Source organism: Dipodomys spectabilis, unplaced genomic scaffold, assembly GCF_019054845.1.
Source record: "Dipodomys spectabilis isolate Male_0828 unplaced genomic scaffold, ASM1905484v1 ptg000253l, whole genome shotgun sequence".
Lineage (NCBI taxonomy): Eukaryota > Metazoa > Chordata > Mammalia > Rodentia > Heteromyidae > Dipodomys > Dipodomys spectabilis.
Window position 1 is genome coordinate 255398 of NW_024870930.1, and position 21412 is coordinate 276809.

The 21412-nt window shown below is 35.9% G+C and overlaps 1 pseudogene; it reads right to left on the reverse strand.

Annotated features, from left to right (window-relative positions):
* Positions 1 to 4892: 4892 nt before the first annotated feature.
* Positions 4893 to 4992, reverse strand: LOC122124910 (annotated as a pseudogene).
* Between the last annotated feature and the right edge of the window lie 16420 nt (positions 4993 to 21412).

Sequence of the window (21412 nt, forward strand, 5' to 3'; positions counted from 1 at the left end):
TTCTCCAAGAAAAGAAACCATTTTGTAGACTACACTTTTTTATCAAGTATCTTTTTTTCCAGAAATGGATTATGTTAATATATGTGACTATCCACTAGAATAAATGTCTTCATTTATCTTCATCTTGTGCAGATAGCAAGTCAATTGGATGTAAGTGGGAGTTCATCAGTAGCACCTTTTAAAACTGTAAAAAATGTGGACAGGGAGCCAATATGCATATTTTTCCACCATCACCAATCACATCCTCTTTCTTCCTTCTTAGGAAACACACCCAATCAATAAAAAGTCTTAGATATTTGGTTCTTGACCTTGAAAGTGAAAGCAGCATATTATGGATGTCGGAGATCACAGTTAATAGTGTTTTCCATAATAATGTCACATGCAACAGCCCTATTAGTCCTGCAGGTCTTAACACTACATCCTTACTAATGTGATAAGAATACCAGCCTTACTGGATTTAGTATTGTTTTCCACTTCCTTTTCTACTACCTCCCCTAAATTATAATACATATTAACAGAATGAAAAAGTAATGCCATCTTAAGAAAGTTCCATTGCACAAGACGTTATTTCGAAAAACGAACTTTACAACTTTGGTGACGAGATGGGAGGATCGGTGGGCAAGGATGGTAAGGGGAAACAAAGGAGGTAGCAACAATGCTTGGAAAGAAATGTACTCATTACCTTGCTCATGTAACTGTAACCCATCTGTGCTATATTTTCACACACAAAAAAACTTAAGAATATAAAAAGAAAGTCATTTAGGGCTCTGGGAATTTGGCATCATGCAACAGTTATTGCTTAGTATGCATGAAACCCTGGGTTCAATTCCTCCATACCACATAAACAGAAAAGGTAACACTGGAAGTGGTGCTTTGCCTCAAATGGTAGAGTGCTGGCATTGATGTAAAATAAAAAGAAGCTCAGGAACAGTTCCCTGGCCCTGAGTTCAAGCCCCAGGATGGGCAAAAGAGTCATTTAGTGAGTAAATGCAAAATAAAGAACCCATATTTGGAATATATAATTGTTCCTTCCAAATGATATCTAACAATAGCCCTTAATTCATGTACTTCACCTATATTAGAATTCTGTGTTGAACAAAAAAATGTTTTCATAATAGGTCATGGTAATTAATGCCAGTAGTGTGCTTAGATATTTGGTGAACATTAATCCTGGAAATTCAAAGATTCCAGGCTTTTGAGTGGTAACTGCTAATCACAATAAGAAGGGTAGTGTATATGTGAGATTTGGAAAACTTTTTGGTAAATCAGGGCACCAAAAAGGCAGAAGTTAATTAATAGTTTTGACAGAGGAGAAGGAATAACTCCAGATGGAAGGAATAAATGATAGTAATAACTAAGTTACACCACAAACTGTTCTAGGGAAGCATTTATGGTTATTGAAGAACTAGTTATCAACTAGGCTCATTCCTCAGTGCCTTTAGCATTCTAATCATTTAGACTAGTTCTTAATCTTTGTGTGATAAGTTGTATATCCTTCTATGCTGTTCTTTCACACCTGATCTCCTTTGCTTTCTAAAAATCTATGTCTTTCTCTATTTCCCTATGAACAATTTCTGATACTAAGTCCACAAAAGCAGACAGCAGAAGATGCTAAGAGTCCCATACCTCATGAGTCATTAATGTAACAACATGGAAATTGCTACCTCAATTTTTCTAAAAAGCTGCAATGTCACATCATTTGATTCAAATTTCCATTCTTTGTCTACATAGTATCATTTAGTGCACATAAATGCAAATATGAGCCATGTGCTGGTGGCTGATTTCTATAATACTAGCTACTCAGGAGGTTGAGACCAGAGGATTGTGGTTCAAAGCAAACCTGGTCAGGAAAATCCATGAGACATTTATCTTCAATTAGACACCAGAAACCCAGAAGTGGTGTTGTAGCTAGTGGTAGAGCACTAAATTTGAGCTGAAGAGCTGAGGGACAGTGCCCAAGATGGGAGTTCAAGCCCCACTACCAACAGAAAATGTGTAAATATGACTTTGTTTCCCCCAAAGGAACGACAAAGTCAATAGTAATCTTCGCAAGCACAGAAAATAATTCCAAAATGATTCAATGTACCTACTCTTGCTGAGTTAAGTTATGGCTTCTTTTCTAGACATATTCCCTTCTCTATGATTATCTAATGCACATACTTAGATAGCAATTTAAAACTGAGAGTATAGAAGCAAGATGTACAGTGATGATATTGTCCTATCAGAAATTCAAGTTATAATGAAAATTTCTTCTTAAGACCATACACAAAAAATACCATGATATAGTGTAATAGAACTCACTATTGAACATATGAGCTTTAAGAGCTTTCTAATTGATCCATTATTTATTGTTACCAACATTAGAAAAAAATGTATAATGTAGTAATAAAATAGAAGTCCTTTGAATGGCTACTTAAATTCCTTGTTTTTTTAAAGACACTGTTTTCATCTTAAAAAATAAGGCTGTTTATTGTCTTCATGTGATTTTGATGATTAAGTGCTTAATGAGAAATCAAAATGCATTATAGTTCTTTGTTATCAATTCTCACTTTTTCTTCTTGGAGAACATAATGATCAAAACAATAGTTCAGAATCAGCAAGCAATAGGTCAGAATCATACTTCCAGTGCAAGTGAATCACCAGTAAGTAATCCTAAATACCATTTTCCACAAAGTTTTGTGACAGATACAATCGGCCTTCCTTCTCTAGCTGCTTTCGTAGACTGGGCCTATTCCTTCATTATACAGGAAAAGTGTGATTCAACTGATTGAAGTCAGATATGTTACTAGAAGTATCAAGGATTTAGATTCTTGTCTGTATATTGGTAAATCTATGTCTCTTTATATAGGCTACCAAAAATGTATTTACTAATTTCAAGTAAATACATGAATTCTCTTTCCATCATTTTTAAAAAATAAAATTCTGCTTGCTCTATAAATTGATCAGAGGCATGGATTTTGTGGCTAGGTAGGACCTTGCACATCTCTCTGTTCCTCTCTCTCTTTCATGGTTCTCATAGATAATATGATTGCTCCATAATTATCCTAATTTATTTTGCTTTTATATTTTTGGTTTCATCATTTCACTTTCTGCTCTGCCATTTCCCAAATCATTTATGTAGAAGGCATTATTTCATATTTTCTCATTCCTAGAATAAGCTGCACATGAAGACACCACTGATCCTCATTTTCAGTCTGTACCATTGAATATGGAGGAACATTTTTCCTCTGCTCTCCATCAACTCCCTACTCTCGTTAGAATAATTTAGAATAGTAAAAATGGAAAAAGAGAAAATAAATCATGGTGAAAAAAGATGCAGAAAATTCACCGGATATTTCTGAGCAGTTCACCCAACATGAACTATTAGGGAAATACATGGACACCTCATTTTCACTGGCAATCAAAGTCTCTGGTTAGGCAATTCTGATAAAGATGAGGAACAAGATGAAAAAATGAGAAATGATATCAATTTCAATAAAATAAATACAGAAGGATCCAAGCAAATTTCTTCTTTGTGCTGCTGAAAACAATCGGCTTACTACACTGCGGAGACTACTTTCCAAAAGGGCCACTCATGTGAGTATTAGGGATGACGATGAGTATATGCCTCTTCATCAAGAAGTCTACAGTGGACACTTAGACATTGTCCTTGAGTTGGTGGCTCAAGCGGCACATACAATAACTGTAGATGGATGGACACATCTGCACAGTGCTTATAAGTGGAATAATAACAGAGTGGCTTCTTTCTTACTTCATCATGATGCAGATTCCAATGCCCAATCTAAAGGCCTCTTGACCCCCTTGAATCTTGCTGCTGGAAATTAAGATAGCAAAAATTCATTTGATCTCCTTCTGTTGAAACATTACATAAAACCATGTATGAAGAACAATTGGGAAGAAACTGCATTTGATATTGCTAAAAGGATAAGTATGTATCACTACCTCTTTGAAGTTGTGGAAGACTGTACAAATTGTTCTACTAAGTCCTAATGATTCAATTACTTTTCTTAAATTTCAATAATGCCATTCCATCCTTTGTGTCCATACAAAATATTTTCACAATCCAAATAACAGCAATAACTTACTGTAAAAATTCATGGATTCTGTGGATTTCTTTCAAGTGAATTGCCTGCCTTTGATGTCCAAATATATTCAAGAGTTTTTGTATACATCTATAATGATTTCTTCAGAGTTTGTGACTTTTTAATCAGAAATAATTTTAACTTATCTATTGAAATTAATACAGAAACTAAAGATATTTCTCGTGCTTGTCTGAAAAAGTGTATTTTAAAATATTCTATAGTCTATGTTTGTATAGTGTCCATAATCTATTTTATTCTCTCCTAGATATAATACTTTGAATTATACGCTACTTTATAAGATATAGCTTCATTAATGAATCCTTTCAGATTTCATTCCATATAGAAATAGTTTAAAATTCCTTTGTTTCCTAGGTCCTTATAGTATTATATTTCTTTGGGATAGAACGAAAATGTTGTCTAATTTCAGAAATTTTATAAAGGTTATGCTATATAAAGGCCTTTCTTTTTTTTGGGGGGGTGTCCGGTCGTGGGCCTGAACTCTGGGCTTGGGCGCTGTCCCTCAGCTCTTAAGCTCAAGGCTAGCATTCTAGCACTTGAGCCACAGTGCCAATTCTGGCTTTTTTCTTTTTGCTTATGTGGTGCTGAGGAATCGAACTCAGAGCCCCAGGCATGCAATGCAAGCACTCTACCAATGACCCACCTTCCCAGCCCCATATAAAGGCCTTTCTAAGGTGAAGATTTAATACACTGATGTCAAACTAACTTTTAATTATATGAATTACGTGTATTTTACACTTGTAATTTTGTAATCAATTTTTAATATTTTTCATTTCTTGCATCTCAAGAATGAAAAATTTGGAATACTTCACAAATTTTCATATCATCCTTGTGCAAGTGCCATGTTAATTTCTGTATTCTTGTAATTTGGGTATACATGCTACTGAAGCATGTAGTATTCTCTAAATTAAATAGTTAATGTTGCAATCTTTATACAGGCTTATATCCTTGGGTGCCTATTTGTTACAAGGAAACCTTATTGTTTCCAACAGTGCTATTGATCTTATTTCCCTGAATTTCTGTGAAAAGTGGAAAGATTATATTGTTCAGTCCATTGCTCACATTTGCAATTTTTTGTCAATTAATATTTTATTTTCCATTTTGGATTTGATTGTACTTTCAAGTATCTATAGCTAGGTCCAAAGGTGATGGCTGTTTCAAGTAGTAATTTATCAAACTGAGTTAGCTCTGTGGAGCTAGTGGATTCAAATTAAGCCTTGCTTAAGAGCTACTTCTAAACTTCTGCAGTTGAAAATTTCCCAAATGAGGTCTTACTTTTCCCAAATGAGATCCTAGGATCCCAGGACCCAGTTATCTGCATCATCAGATAACATGGGCAAGACTTCTCACCTAGGCCCATCCAACATGCCAACAGAAACTAATTGAAGACCCATATCAATTTTTCGTTTCCTATATTTCAGGTCCCCAATTCCTTGAGATGCAGGAATTATCAGTAAGCAATTGTGAAATGCAAGGCAACTTAAAATGAAGGAGGAGATCACAAAATCTGAGAGACAGTTCTGTAATTCAAACTTTCAGTTTACAGATGACCAATCCATATGAGTGAACAAGATCACAAAATGTCATAAGATTATTTTTAAAACCCCACCTCTAATGAGTAATGAAATATTTCAGTCCAGCATAAGTGGTCCAAAAAAGAGTTCCTGGAATGATAGATCCATAATTGTTCTACCAATTTTTGGAAAACTTGACTTAGAGTTCAAATGTAATTTAGAAAAACATTAAATGAGAATATCCTTAGTGCTTCAAAACATTGGTACTTCAGTTAAACTTGGTTCTGTGATATAAAAATGTTGTCACTCTCAAACCAATGATAACCTACATTTAATCTCCTGAAGGAGTTTTTCTTTTCAAATAAACGTTTTAAAATCATATTCACCAAAATAACTTTTGACAAGTAGATGACACTTAGTGACATTACAAGTTTTTCAAGTGTAGGGCGCAAGCTACATTAAAGTTGGTTTATTTACCCAGCACCAACCATTCAGGAATGGTTCAACCATTCATTAAAGTGTGGAAATAGTACCACCCACTATTTGTGTTGTTCAGTAGGTACCTTCCAAAATTGTGTTCAATAGATCAGCCTCCCATATTTCAAACCCAAAGGTTAGCTAATGAAGTAAATTTCAACACAATAGTTGTTGGGTCTTCGTCCATCTCACGAAAGACAGACGGGGTCCAAGGAAACTTTAGTGTGGCCGTTAGCCCATTCCCAAGCCTCCATTAGCCCGGGAGAAAATTAGACGCAGCAGGGAGTCAAGTCAAGCAGTAAACTCGTTTATTAACACAGAGCAAGCCCTTTTTAAAGCAAAAAAGAGCACGTGGCATGGGAGGGGAGGAAGAGGAACCAATCACTGTAAAGGTCACACCCTATCATGCACCTAAACTTCCAAGGGATGGTTATGCACTGAACATAAAGCAAATCGGGCTCTGCCCACTCAACTCCCTCTCAGAGCCATGTTTGCTGCCCATGTACTGCACAAATAGTGACAATAGTCACAAATAGTTGCCTTATCATATGTTGTTTTATGTTTTCTCTATCTGTCTAAAATAGTAAGAAATATGACTTTAAGTCTTGAATATGAGTACTCATCAGAGATGTGACAAACATAAAATCTGTCTTCTATTTCTATCATATTCCTCTATAATAGTCAATCTTAGTTTTCTTCTTTTTCCAAAACCTACAAGTAGTAGAAAATATTATCTCAGGTAAAATAAAATAATCACACACCATTGTACAAAGCCATTTATAAAAATTGATAATTAGGAATACATTCTAAGCCATTTTTAAACTTTCTTTTTGACTAAAGATCAATCTTCCAAATAGATGAGAATACAATTATGTCTAGGTGCTTCGCATCTCCATTCTTGCAAATTGTTACTGCAGATGAGTGAATTATGGAAATATAAACTGACATCAGTTCAAGTATATGCAGGATTGAAACTCCATGGAATGTATATAAACCTTTCAAAGTATTATCAGACATTGTAACAGAATGAGTATCAGAGAGGAAGTTGAAACCAGAGAGGAATAATCGTAAAGATGAAAAATTGAACAAAGGGTAAGTACAGCTAGAATACTCAATGTACACAAGTGATAAAGGAAGTGATAAATTGGAAATAAATCTTGGAGAAGGGGTTAGTTGAGAATGATAGAAGGAGTGACTGTGATCCAGGATTATTGGATAATTAGATGACTATATTTAATTGTAACACTCTTGCACAACCTTATGAAATTCAGTTAATAAACACAACAAAAAATCAAAAACACACAAAAATCACAACCAAAGAGCAATCTCTAGAGAGTATGAATATGACCGCTCAAAATTTTAAGGAGTTAATGAAGTTATTTTCATGTCTTGGGAAAAGAAAATAAAGCTTTTCAAAGAGGGCAGTTTGGGGTAAGGAAGAATTTTGAACAGGTTTAAATAGATTGTCTAAGGTTATAAATCACCTACATCAGCTGCAAATATTATCTTTCTTCTGCTAATTTTCTTTGGAATAACTGGATACTCCAGCCCTCAGCCACACTTGATAGCTTGAGAAGATAGAATGGATAAAACAAGATCAAGAACCCATTGCTCCACTGGAGAGAAAACAATCCTCTATGTTTTCTTTCATCTCTCTTCACTACTTTTTCTTCATACTTTTAAGTCGATTTTGAATTATATTTTTCCTTCTTTGTTCTGGCAAAGTAATTAGTGAAAGTAATTCATTAAATATTATTTGCCATTTTTTATCATGCTGTTGAATTGGGCAAGCGAGTCCATTAAACTTCCCTCTTGCATTTGGTTGCCATGAAACAACATCTATGTTAATGAGGAAAAATCTAATGTAAAGCTTTCTCTCCAGAAAACCAGTCGAAGAATCTGTGATCACAAATATTTGGCTATACATTTTCCTTTTTTCTGTTACCTTGAATGTCTTCTTGTGTCTAAAGTGTCCAGGAAAATAAGTACTCCATCACTTTTTGGTTTAATCAATTCTAACCTCAAAGATATATTTTGCTAACAAGATGCTTAGACGAATTAAAAACTACACCGTTTTTATCTTCCCTTTTAAGACTCTCCTTAGATACCATATCAGGAACAGTGAAGTTATTCCTTGCAAATTTATTTCAGTAGATTATTTTTCTCTTGGGCTTGCATTTGCTCAACAAGATGTATGAAGGACAATGGAGTTAAATTACCCATACCTTGAAAGATAGTGTCTGTTACAAAAGGACAATGCTTCTATGTCCTACTTCTATGGGCTCCTCTTAACTCTTGCTTGATTTCCAATTTATCATGGCTCCCTGGCTTTATGTTTAGTGAAGCTGAAGGACTACACAGCTTCAGTCACTGCTACATCTTCACGGTTTCTCTTTTAAAACTCTCTTAAGTTGCCTCATTTGGATGTGGAATTTATTTTCATGTCTTCATTCAATCAGTTCTGCAGTGTAGTGAACAAAATAAGCTCTGTCACTTAAGGTAGCAAAAATATTAAGACAATCTGTATCAAAAAGATTGGGCCTCCCTCCACTGCTGAAGCCAACATGCTTAGCTAGGGCTTCTAAGAACAATTTTCTAACCTTTTATATTTTCAAAATTTTTCTAAATTTTCCTAAAACTTTTTGGCTTATGTAATTTGTCTTCACTATCTCATGATAATAAGGATATTATATTTTGTGAGCCACTTAGAAATGTGAAATCATTGGTTTGAAATATCCAATCAGAATCTTTTTTCTGTGTTTAACTGCTTCACGTGTGAAGACATTGTGGAAAGTGTTACGAAGAGAAAGTGTAACCCAATACCTTCTTTCATTGTGGAGGGCACTTTCTCCCTAAATACTTTGACCCAAATTTTCATTTTCAGAGAATTACTGTTTGATAATTAAAGGTTAATTCACAAATTTTTATATCTTATGTTTTTAAGAATTTTGTATTTAAATTCCACTACAACCTTGTTTCACACAGTGAGAGTATATTTCCAGGGTAAGGTCAATTCTCAAGGGAACCTACAGGATTTACAGCAAGGTTTCTGAGGTTTGTTTGTTCAGTGTGAAAAAGCCATCTTCACCCACATTGCTTCCTCTCTACTAAGTCTCCATGGACTTCTTTGCATGAAAGCCTATTTTCCCAGGCAATTTTAAATTTTCTTAATAGGGTATGTTGTTTAAAATTTTGAACAATTAAAATTTAAACTCTTTTGAAATTCCTTCATCAGAACCACGAATTCGCCAATCCTAATTCCATCTTTAACATCAAAAATTTAACATCTTGTTTTCATGATATAGTGTCCATGCAACTATTATTTTTCAGTGTCTTTGTTATGCATATATATGACCATATAAGTTGATGCTGAGCAAAATGAAATCCAAGAAAAAATCCAGGAGATTTTTATTTGCAGTTGTTGTTTTTAATGTCCTATGTGATTTCTATTTTCTATGGGTTTTTTTTCCCCTATGGTTTATCCCTGCTGTATTGGATTTTGTTACCCTGTGTATTGTGTATTCATTTACCTTAATTAGAGGAGGGAAGAGGAACACAAATGGGTTTTTTCCCTATGGTTTATCCCTGCTGTATTTGATTTTGTTACACTGTGTATTGTGTATTCATTTCCCTTAATTAGAGGAATAAAGGACAAAGAGCAAACCAATGCGATAGCAATACTCACAAGACAATATGTTGGAAATGTACATTACAACTTGTGAGGGGTAAAGGGGTGAAGGAAAACTGTGAGAAAAATGAGGGAGGGGTAACAAGTTAGAAAAGTTATGTATTCAGTACTTACAATTACTGTAACCCTACTGTACATCACTTTGATAATAAAATTATAAAATAAGCTGTATAAAATATAATTTCACTGTATTGGTTCAGTAAATATTATTGTTTATGTAGTAACTTTTAAAAAACAATGCTATTTGGCATCTAATTTGAATTAATTACCCCTTTTCTATGAGAGAGTCTTCAACTTGAATGTTATCCAACAATGACAATATTTTCACAATATACTTGCCAATATTTGGTAAAAAAAATAACTTTAGTACTTTTTCATACTAAAACTGAAAACAGTACAATTTTAAGGAAACCCATAACTTTTATGAGTAAATAAGTTTTTTTGTTTGTTTTTTTTAATTTTAATTTTTATTTTTTGTGAACATACTGTACAGAGAGGTTACAATTACATGGGCAAGATAATGAGTACTTTTTTATCAAGCATTGCAGCCTCCTCCTTTGTTTACCGTTCACACCCCTCTCCATTCTCCCCTCACACCTCCAACCAATCCTCTTTCCCCCCCCCCCCCCCCCCCCCCCCCCCCCGCTCCCCGCACCAAAGTTGTAAAGTTCGTTTTTGACATGACAACTTGTACTTCTCATTGTTGCAACAGGTCCACCTGTATCCTTATTTAAACGACTTGTTTTTCCTCATCTCCTCCACAAATTATACCGACATCAAATATAGTGAAAGCAGGGGTTATACTGTGCGGGAGAGACATACAAATCAACAAAGAAATAATCTTATAAATGTGTTACAAACAAATGCATGAAAGAAAAAAAACATTAAAATACATATCTAAGGGTTCATTTTCCTCATGTCACATTATCTGAACTTTTCTGCTTGACTCATACATATACTAGATATTGCAAATAAGGGAAACCATGGGACCTATGTTTCTTTGGGCTTGACTTACTTCACTTAATATAATTTTTCCAATTCTTTACATTTCCTAACAAATGGAGCAATGTCATTCTTTCTGATGAGGCATAGAATTCCATTGTGTATATATACCACATTTTCTTGATCCATTCATCTACTGATGGGCATCTGGGTTGGTTCCATATCTTAGCTATAGTAAATAATGCTGCAATAAACATAGTTGTGCTGGTAGCTTTAGTGTGGTCTTGTTTGTAAACATTTGGGTAAATGCCCAAAAGTGGGATTGCTGAGTCATAGGGGAGCTCTATGTGAAGTCTTTTGAGGAAACTCCATACTGCTTTCCAAAGTGGTTGAACAAGTTTACATTCCCACCAACAATGAAGTAAGTTTCCCTTCTGTCCACATCCCCTCCAGCATCTGTTGTTTTTGCTATTCTAACTGGAGTGAGGTGGTATCGCAATGTTGTTTTGATTTGCACTTGTTTTATGGCTAGGGATGTTGAGCAATTCTTCATGTGTCTATTGCTCATCCTTCATTCTTCTTCAGAGAAGTTTCTCTTTATGTCTTTAGCCCACTTATTTATTGGGCAGTTGTTTTTTTGAGGATTTGTTGTTTTGGGATTTAATGTTTTGAGTTCCAAGTATATTTTAGATATGAGACCCTTGTCCGTTGTGTGGCTATTGGAGATATTCTCCCAATCCGTGGGCTTTCTATTGATCTTGCTAGCTATGTCCTTTGCTATGCAGAAACTCTGCACTTTCATGCAATCCCATTTGTCCAGCCTTTCTTTGATTTGTTGTGTTTCCAGGTTTCTATTCAGAAAATTTTGGCCTGCGCCAAGGAGACCAAGGGTTTCTCCAATTCCATCCTGTAATATTTTCAGATTGTCTGCCTTGACTCCGAGGTCTTTATCCATTTGGAGTTGATTCTGCTGAAAGGTGATATATAAGGATCTATCGGGCTGGGAAGATGGCTCAGTGGTAGAACGCTTGCCTTGCATGCTCGAGGCCCTGGGTTCGATTCCTCAGCACCACATAAGCAAAAAGAAAAAAACTGGAAGAGGCGCCGTGGCTCAAGTTGTAGAGCACTAGCCTTGAGCTGAAGAGCTGAGGGACAGTGCCCAGGCCCAGAGTTCAGGCCCCACAACCGGACCCAAAAAAAAAAAAGATCTATCTTTAATTTTCTACAATAGTTAACCAATTTTGCCAGCACCATTTACTGAAGAGGCTGTCTTTCTTCCATTCCAGTTTTTTAGCTCCCTTATCGAAGATTAGATGGCTATAGGTCTGTATGTTCATGTCTGGGTTTTCAATTCTATTCCATTGGTTTTGAGGTCTTTTCTTATGCCAGTACCAACTGTTTTGATTACTATGGCTTTATAGTAGAGTTTGAAATTTGGTATTGATATTCCTCCAGCAGTGTTTTTTCCGTTGAGGAGCATTTTTCGATTCGGGGTCTTTTATTGTTCCATATAAATTTTTGGATTGCTTCTTCTATTTTCTTGAAGACTGAGGGTGGAATTTTGATAGGTATCGCGTTGAATTTGTAGATAGCCTTGGGAAGTATTGCCATTTTCACGATGCTAATCTTTCTAATCCAGGAGCATGGGAGGTCTTGCCATTTTCTAAGTTCTGTTTTGATTTCCTTTTTCAAGATTTTAAAGTTTTCATCATAGAGGTCCTTCACTTCTTTGGTTAAGTTAATTCCTAGGAATTTTATTTTTTGTGGGGCTATTACAAATGGAGTTGCTTTCCTAATTTCAGCCACACTTTTCTCATTGTTGGCATACAGAAAAGCCATTGATTTTGGGGGGTTAATTTTATACCCTGCTACTTTGCCAAAGTTCTGTATCTGCTTGCTTAATTTTGGAGTGGAGTCTATGGGATTTGTTAAATACAAGATCATGTCATCTGCAAAGAGGGAGAGTTTTATTCCTTCTTTCTCTATTTGGATCCCCTTTATGTTTGCATCTGCCCTCATAGCTTTAGCTAGGCATTCTAATACTAGATTTAAGAGAAGTGGAGAGAGTGGGCAGCCTTGTCTTATTCCTGAGTTAAGAGGAAATGGCTTTAGTTTTTCACCATTAAGTATAATGCTGGCTGTAGGTTTGTCATATACAGCCTTTATGGTATTGAGGAATGTTCCATGGATTCCTAATTTTTCCAAAACTTTCATCATAAAGGGGTGTTGGATCTTGTCGAATGCTTTTTCTACATCTATTGAGATAACCATGTGGTTCTTCTTCTAGCTCCTGTTGATGTGATGAACAATATTAATTGATTTGCGTATATTGAACCAGCTTTGCATCCCTAAAATGAATCTTGTTTTATCAGGGTGTATGATTTTTTGAATGAATTGTTGAAGTTGATTGGCCAAAATTTTGTTGAGAAGGTTTGCATCAATGTTCATCAAAAAAATGGGTCTATAGTTCTCTTTCTTTGATGAGTCCCTGTTTGGTTTTGGGATGAGGGTTATGAAAGCTTCATAGAATGTGTTCGGTAGTGAACTTGCTCTTTTGATTTCATTGAAGAGTTGAAGGAGTATTAGTGTGAGCTCTGCTTTGAAGGCCGTGTAGAATTCCGCTGTAAAACCATCTGGTCCTGGGCTTTTCTTAGATGAGAGGTCTCTTATTGCTGTTTCTATTTCAATGCTTGATATGGGCCTGTTAAATGGTTTAACTCATCTTGGTTTAGTTTTAGCATGTCAATATTTGCTAGGAAAAGGTTCATTTCTGTCAAGTTCTCAAACTTTTATTAGCATAAAGTTTTGAGAAGTATTCCCTTATAATGTTCTCAATCTTGGTTGTTTCTGTGGTGATGTTCCATTCTTATCTCTGAGTTTATTTATTTGTGGGTGTTCTCTTCTTTTTCAGATAAGATTTGCTAAGGGTCAGTCGATTTTGTTAATGTTTTCGAGGAACCAACTCTGTTTTTTTTTTTTTTTTTTATTCTTTCTGTAGTTTTTTTGGATTCTAATTCATTTAATTCTGATTTAATTTTAATTATTTATTTCTACTGGATTGGGGTTTATCTTGCTGCTCTTTTTTTAAAGAGGTTTAGATGTGTCATTAATTGTTGGTTTCAGATCTCTCCAATGTGTTGATGTAGGAGCTCAGAGCTATAAACTTGCCTCTGAGTACTGCCTTTGCTGTGTCCCAGAGGAGCTGGTAATTTGTGTGTTCATTTTTGTTGAATAGCATGAACATTTGAATTTCCTTTCTAATCTCTTCCATGACCCACTCATGATTCAGCAGTGTTTTGTTCAGCCTCCATGTGTTACCCGACTTTCTTTGGTGGCTTTTGGTGTTGAGTTCTAATTTTATTCCCTTGTGGTCAGAGAGAATGCAAGGTATAACTTCAATGTTCTTGAATTTGGACAAGTTTGTTTGTGGCCTAAAATGTGGTCTATTTTAGAAAATGTTCCATGTGCTGCTGAGAAAAACGTGTATTCTGATGCTGCTGGATGAAAAGTTCGATAGATGTCTGTTAAATCTAGTTGAACTATGCAGCTGTTTAGATCTGCGGTTTCTCTGTTGAGTTTTTGCCAAATTGATCTATCTAGTGGGGAGAGTGGTGTGTTAAAATCCCCAACAATTAATGTCTTTGGATCTATGTGGGATTTGAGGGAAAGTAGTGTTTCTTGGGAAAATTTGGGTGCTCCATTGTTTGGTGAATAGATAATTAGAATTGTAATAAGGGAGAGATCCTTTAATTAGTATGTAGCGTCCTTCTTTATCTCTTCTCACGAATTTTAATTTGAAGTCTATTTTATCTGATATTAGGACTGCAACTCCCGCCTGTTTATGTGGGCCGTTTGCTTGGTGTATTTTGCTTCAGCCTTTAACATTGAAAATGTGTTTGTTTTTACAGGCAAGATGTGACTCCTGAAGGCAGCAGAGAGAAGGATCTTGTTTTTTAATCCAACTAGACAGTCTATATCGCTTAATTGGAGAGTTACCTCCGTTAAGATTGATAGATAGGACTGAGAGGTATTTGGGAGTTCCTGCCATGTTATCCACCCTCTTGGGGGCTGCTAAATCTGGGTTCTTCCTATGGTTCTTGGATTCTCAGTTTGGGTGCAGTTTCTTGGTCTTTATTATGGTCTTGTTGGTTTTCTATGTGTAGGACATCTTTAAGAATCTTTTGTAGGGCTGTTTTGGTGGAGATGTATTGTTTCAATTTTTCTTTGCTATGGAAGGTTTTTATTTAGCCTTTAGTTATGAAGGAGAGTTTAGCTGGGTACAGTATTCTTGGTTGATAGTTTTTTGATTTTAGGGCATGACATATATCATTCCAGGCTCTTCTTGCTTTGATTGAATCTGCTGAGAAATCTGAAGTGATTCTCATTGTTTTCCCTTTATAGGTGATTAATCTTTTCTCCTTGACAGCTTTAAGGATCTTTTCCTTGGTCCGAGTTGATCCTGTGTGGATTATAATGTGACAGTGGGATGTCCTATTCTGCTGTGGTCTATTTAGCATTCTAAAGGCTTCTTGTATCTGAATAGGCCTATCTTTTTGTATGTTTGGGAAGTTCTCTGCTAGGATCCTGTTAAACAAATTTCCTAGACCATTAACTTCTGTTTCTAGGTGCTCCTCTACACCCATTATCCTTAGATTAGGTCTTCTGATGGTGTCTTCCAAGTGTTGAATAGATCTATCATATTTCTTGGACCTGTCTTGTATGGTTGTATGTTCTTTCTCTATAATATCTAGGCTGTCTTCAATCCCCGAAATTCAATCTTCTGCATGGTCTAACCTGCCGGCAAGACTTTCTACTTTGTTTTCCATTTCTTTTCCTTGTAATTGGTCAGCTTTGAAGGCTTCAAATTCTTTGTTGAATCTTTGTTTAAATCTTGTATGAACGTCTTTACTTCCTTAATTGGGTGTTCAGTGTTTGTTCTCAAATCACTTAGTTGATTGGTTATGGTTTCCTTGGACTCCCATTCCTTCTGTTGGGTTCCATTCAGCATTCCCTTTGTGGTCTCCCTGACTTTCTTCAGCTCTTTGTTAATGGTTCCCATGAATGCCTTTAGTGAACTTTGTGTATTCTCATCCTGCTCTCTCAATTCCTGTATTACTCTTTACTTAGCTTCCTCCTACTCCCGTTCATGCCATTCCTATAGTTCTCTGTGAGTGTTCTCAGCCTGTTCACGACATTACTGCCTTTCTCTTTGAGTATTCTCAAGCTGCTCACGCAAATCCTGTATCAGTTTTTGAGTAGCTTCCTCACGCTCATGATATTCCTGTATAAACCTTTGGATTGCCTCCTCTCTCTCCCTATCATGCTCATACAGAGTCCTTTGTAGGTTTTCAATCTTTGCCGGAATTGACCTTTTGTTTGCCTCCTCTCTCTCCCTATCACGCTCCTACAGAGTCCTTTGAATGTTTTCATTCTCTTCATTTATCATGTTTGCCAGCAGTGTTTGTAGAGCTATTTGGGAACTCTCCTCTGAATTATTCATTATCTGTTCTGTCCCCTGATTATCAAGAGTGGGAGTTGAGATACCTGGACTTGCCATTTTTCTTGTGTTTTTCTGGCTTACACTGCGCATTTGGGATGAAAATAGCACCAGTTTTGTGCTAGAACACTATCTGAAGGCATGCATCAACCAAAGTCTGAATTTGCAGTCAATAGTCTACAGATACAATCTAGTTCAACAGATACATCTATTCAACATCAAACAACTATATATTAATGGGCTACAAACCGCAAAGAATTTGGAAAACCGGAAATTATTAAGGTTAGGGAGAGCTGTGTGTAAAAAATAGGAATAGAGTGAAGTGCGAAGGTATAGGGAGAGATAACTTAACTAAGTCCTAATCTCAAAGCATGAAATAGGTTGGATTGGATGAAAGTAGAGAGAGAGAAAAAAAGAAGAAAGAGAAAGGGAAAAGAAAAGAGACCAGAAAAAATAGAAAAGTAAAATTAATAATATTATGCAGATACAAAAACAATCTATTTAGAGAAGAATGTGAATATAATGAGAGAAGGGGAGGGATCTAAAGGAGATGTAAAAAACTTAAAAATAAAAATGCTTAGCTTAAAATATTATTTTGGTATAAAGAGGTAGTACTGCTATCAAGGAATTTAAGTATCAGAGGTTTTGAATTGATTAAAAATTTGTAGATTAAGTGTGTACACAATGGAGGATAGGGTCTAATATTCAACTACGGGTTTATGTGAGGATGTGCAGGACAACAATTAAGTCACATAAAGAAGAACGAAAGAGAGGAAAACGTGAAAAGGATAAGAAAGGAAGAAAAAAAGATCAAAAGTTCAGTAAAGCTAAACAAAAAACAAAAAGATAATTTAAAAAAAAAGACAAAGAAAACAAAAAAAGAAAGAAAAATGCACACACATAAAAATGTATCCCTAAAATAAAAATTATAAGAGGAAAAAAAAGTTACTGGAAAAATTTTCTTTCAAAAAAGGTAAAAATTAAAGATTAAAAAAAGTTTTAGAAAAGAAAAAAAATTTTTTATAAAAGGTAACAAAAAAAAAGAAGAAATAAAAAGTTCTTTGATTTTTTTGGAAGGGGTGGGAAAAATCCTGTATCTCCCTTGTGTCCATAACCAGCCTCTTGTTGGAGTCTCTGATCTGCTTGTGGTCCTGTTGCTTGGTTGGTTTCTTAAGTCAGTTTGTTCGAACAGGTAGAAAAATGCTCTGCTTTACGCAGGATTTTGCAATCCTACTCCCAGGCTAGTCCAATGGGAGGCAGATCTGCTTTGAGTATCACAAAAGATGGAGATGCTGTGATGAGGCTAGGTTCTGGGTATAGTTGAGGCCTTTCAACAAACAGTAGCTTTTCCTAGGGTCTAGTTTGTGAGAAACTCACAGAGCCCAGCCTGGAGCCATTCTCAGGGTTTTTTTTTTTTTTTTTTTTTTTTTTTTTTTTACTGAATTTTAATTGATTGTCGAGGCTGCTAAACGGAGGGGCAGCCTCTGTCTCTGATTACCCAGTGAAGAAACCAGTTCTAGGGCTGGGGCCTGAGCTGGGTGACTATTACCTGGGTGGAGCTGAGTCTGGCAGGTCACGCCGTTAAGTTCTTGTGACCTGCTAAATGACTCCAGTTTTATTCTAAGGCCTGAGTTGGAGCTAGCAGCTCCGCCGAGCTTTGTCGGTATCCAAGATGGAGCTCTCCGGTACTGGGGGCGGGGGGGGGGGGGGGGGGGGGGGGGGGGGGAGGTGGCCTTCCCTCCTCTGTACCCTGCAAAGGAGTGAGGATGTCAGGCTTCTATTCACACCGAGTCTTGTTTCCTGTGTCGTCTCTGGTCTGCAAACTGCAGGATGAAGATGCCCGCTTCTTGTTGGTTCTTGCTCGTGTTGAGTAGAATCCGCTCGCTCACTTAGTCTGGCTCCTTCATCCCGGACTCTCTGTGATTCAGGTATGGCGTCTGTGGCCGCCGCCACCACTGCTGCCGCCGCGGTGGTGGCAGCTGCTGGCAAGAGCTCAGAGCTGCCTTCTTGCCTGGATTTTCCCTCTCTGGCCTAACTCTCTGACCTGTGATGGCACAGTTGTTATGATTCTCTGGCTTAGGACTGTTCACTGGAACACTAAAACTGCTTTCTATGAGAGAGCTTGTTTAGCCTCCACCATCTTCCCCAAACTCTGTAAATAAGTTGTTAAGAGGACAGAATATATGGGTTCTTCAAAATTCCTATGGTTACTAACTACTCATTTTAAAATTCTCAACATTTCATATCTGAGAGATTCAAAAGAGTACCTGTTTGCATCTTATGAAATTCTGCAATAGATACAATTTCCAATGGGCTTTAACAGATTGAGAGGTAAACAGAAAAATAGCCACATTCTGGTAGAGAATAAAACTCTGAAGCATCTGTACTAATTAATTCTTCAAGAGTAAGCAATATTTTTATCAGAGTAAGCTATTATTTCTATGATCATCTGTCCCAAGATTTATGCCATAAAGTCATCCTAGCCCAACAATTTCCAACTTGTAAGGTGCACCTTAAAATTCCTTAATTCACATAATGAATAGCTTATCTCTATTGTTAAAAATACTACTCTTCTACTAATGTGATGCCCTCCTTGTTCTGGAAAGAACACCACAATCAACTGAGCTTTATCATTTTCTCTTCATTGGTATTCTTTTATCAGAACACTTGCAATTTTTACTTATATTTATACTTTTAAACTATCATAGATATTCAGGATGCAAAGATGAGAAAATTATGGTTCAAAACCCACCCAGGTAGGAAGGTTTCTTAGATAATTATCTGCAATAAATTTCTCAGAAAAAGCCAGACACAAGTGCCACTGAGGTTGAAGTGGTAGGTCATAAACAGGCTCAGAGACCGTGTCCAGGCCCAGAGTTCAAGCTCTATGACAAGCCAATACAACACAAACAAAAATGAAAACAAATCCCAAACCTAGCATTTTTCTCAATTTGTAAAGTGGAACGTAATTAAGGAAATGGCTTCCTGCATTACATATAGGTAGAAGAAAGAAACAATTGCTCATTTTCCAAAATGATAAATTAATGTCATTTATTTGTTGGCTACTCTGTCTAGATTATTCACATTATCATGTAATACATGAACTGTTGGAATTATCTATTAACTAAGTTCTAATTATAACTCTCTTGAAAGTATATTCTAGGAAAATAGAATGCCAGAAACATTTGTGAAATTGTCAATTAAACCTTCTACTTAAAAAGAGTTTTGTAGCATCCTATAGAATATGAAATTACAAACAAAACCAAAATATTTATTTTAAATCTCAATTCTAATTTAGCAAGGTCTACAAAGTCTTACATTACATGTACTTTGGTATTTCTCCAAGCTTAACCATTTGTAATCCTTCATCATTTCTTTGGAATCCAACACAATGATGCTTGCTTACTTTTGAAATTTTTTGAATGAGAATCATGAGCCATTTAGCATCTAGGAATGTTCTGTAATGAAGAGAGCATTTAAAACACAACTGATGATTATGTATGAGTTTCATTTCAATAGGAAACTTGACTTCTGAAAACATAGTGACAAAATTAGCCCAATCTTCCAACTGTGTATTCCTTTCTTGTTGTTTGGTTTGTTTCATTGATACAAAATTATGCTACCTGGTCCAGGAAAGGTATGGCTATGTAATTACACTCTCTAATCTCCTGTCTTAGTCTGAGTGCTAAAATTCCAAGCTTGTATCACATTGCGCTGCCATAGTTTGTGGGTTTATTTAATGTAGAAACAGACTAGCAATTCTGAATTTCTCCTATGATCTTGTCCACTAGACTGACTGCTCAGACTGTTTATGTACAATTTTCAAAGACATTCTAACATTTGACACAGGATATGAACATTTCAGATGCACCTCCACGGGTCTCTGATTCATTCCTCTGGTCCAGTCACTTTAATAATGATTACTTCACCCTCTTACAATCTCTGGTTCCTACCTATGTAATATTCTCAACTTTTTTTAAAGAAATTTCACTTGAGGGCTTTCTAGTATTAAAAATTATCACTTGATTTTAGTCTTACTCAGGAAGTATTTTCTATTGTTTTCTAACATTTCTACATATTCTGAGAATTGTTTCATTTGTGTATATGTATGTGCATATATAAGTGCCTCTGTGTGTACGTCAATGTTTGTATGTATGTATGCAAAAACCTGAAGCTCTACGTCAGCAATCTTTCTCATGAGTGGTATTCCAGCTTTTGGCTGATTAATTATACATAATGTCTCAAAGCCTGTTCTGTCCAGGCTGGATTCAAACTGAACTTCCCCGACTCCTTTATATTTTTAGGTTTTATTTTTCCAGTAGTATCAACTTTTAAACTACAAACATTTTTGTGAGTGTAAAGGGTAACCTATAGCCCAGATTTTTAACTCAAGAATTCATATAAAGTTTGATGAACATATACATTACTTATCCTGAGTGTACACTGTTAGAAATGTGATCGTAAGCTGAGTAATGGTGAAATCAGAGGAATGGGGTTCAAAGCCAGCCGAGGTAGGAAAGTCTTGGACACTTTTTTCTCCAGTAACTACCATAAAAGTAGAAGTGGCACTGTGGCTCAAGTGGTAGAACACTAGCCTTGAGCTGAATAGCAGAGGGACAGCGCCCAGTACCAGAGTTCAAGTGCTATGACCAACAACACCAAAATCAATATAAGAAAAGGAATGTGATCTTAGCCACCAAGTTCATTGCTAGTATAATCCCTGTTCTCTTAAGATGGACTCTTTTTTTCCACTTAAGTCCATACTCTCTCATATCTGACTTGCATTGCAACAGAATCATCCTTTCATTCTACTTTTTACAAATTTACATGATTAGCATTCATGATTTAGAAAGGGAGTGGCCTCATGCTTCATGTTCCACTCATGAGTAATGCTTTCTCTATATCGCTTCCATGAATCTACATACAGGACATGGCTTTATTGTTTCAATGTTGTCTTATTTGTAGAGTTTTATATATTGTATTGAAACCTTATACTTAAACACAGAACTTCTCTTTCTTCTATTATTGCTATTGTTTCTTTTACTGTTAACTCATGTATATTTGGGAAATTAATGCACAGCACATACACTCACGAAAAAATGATCCAAGAACCTTCTTCCCATTTAAAATTCACCTTAATTTACAGAGCATTAAGAAGTTTGAATTCGATGTACTAATGGATAATGCATTTATA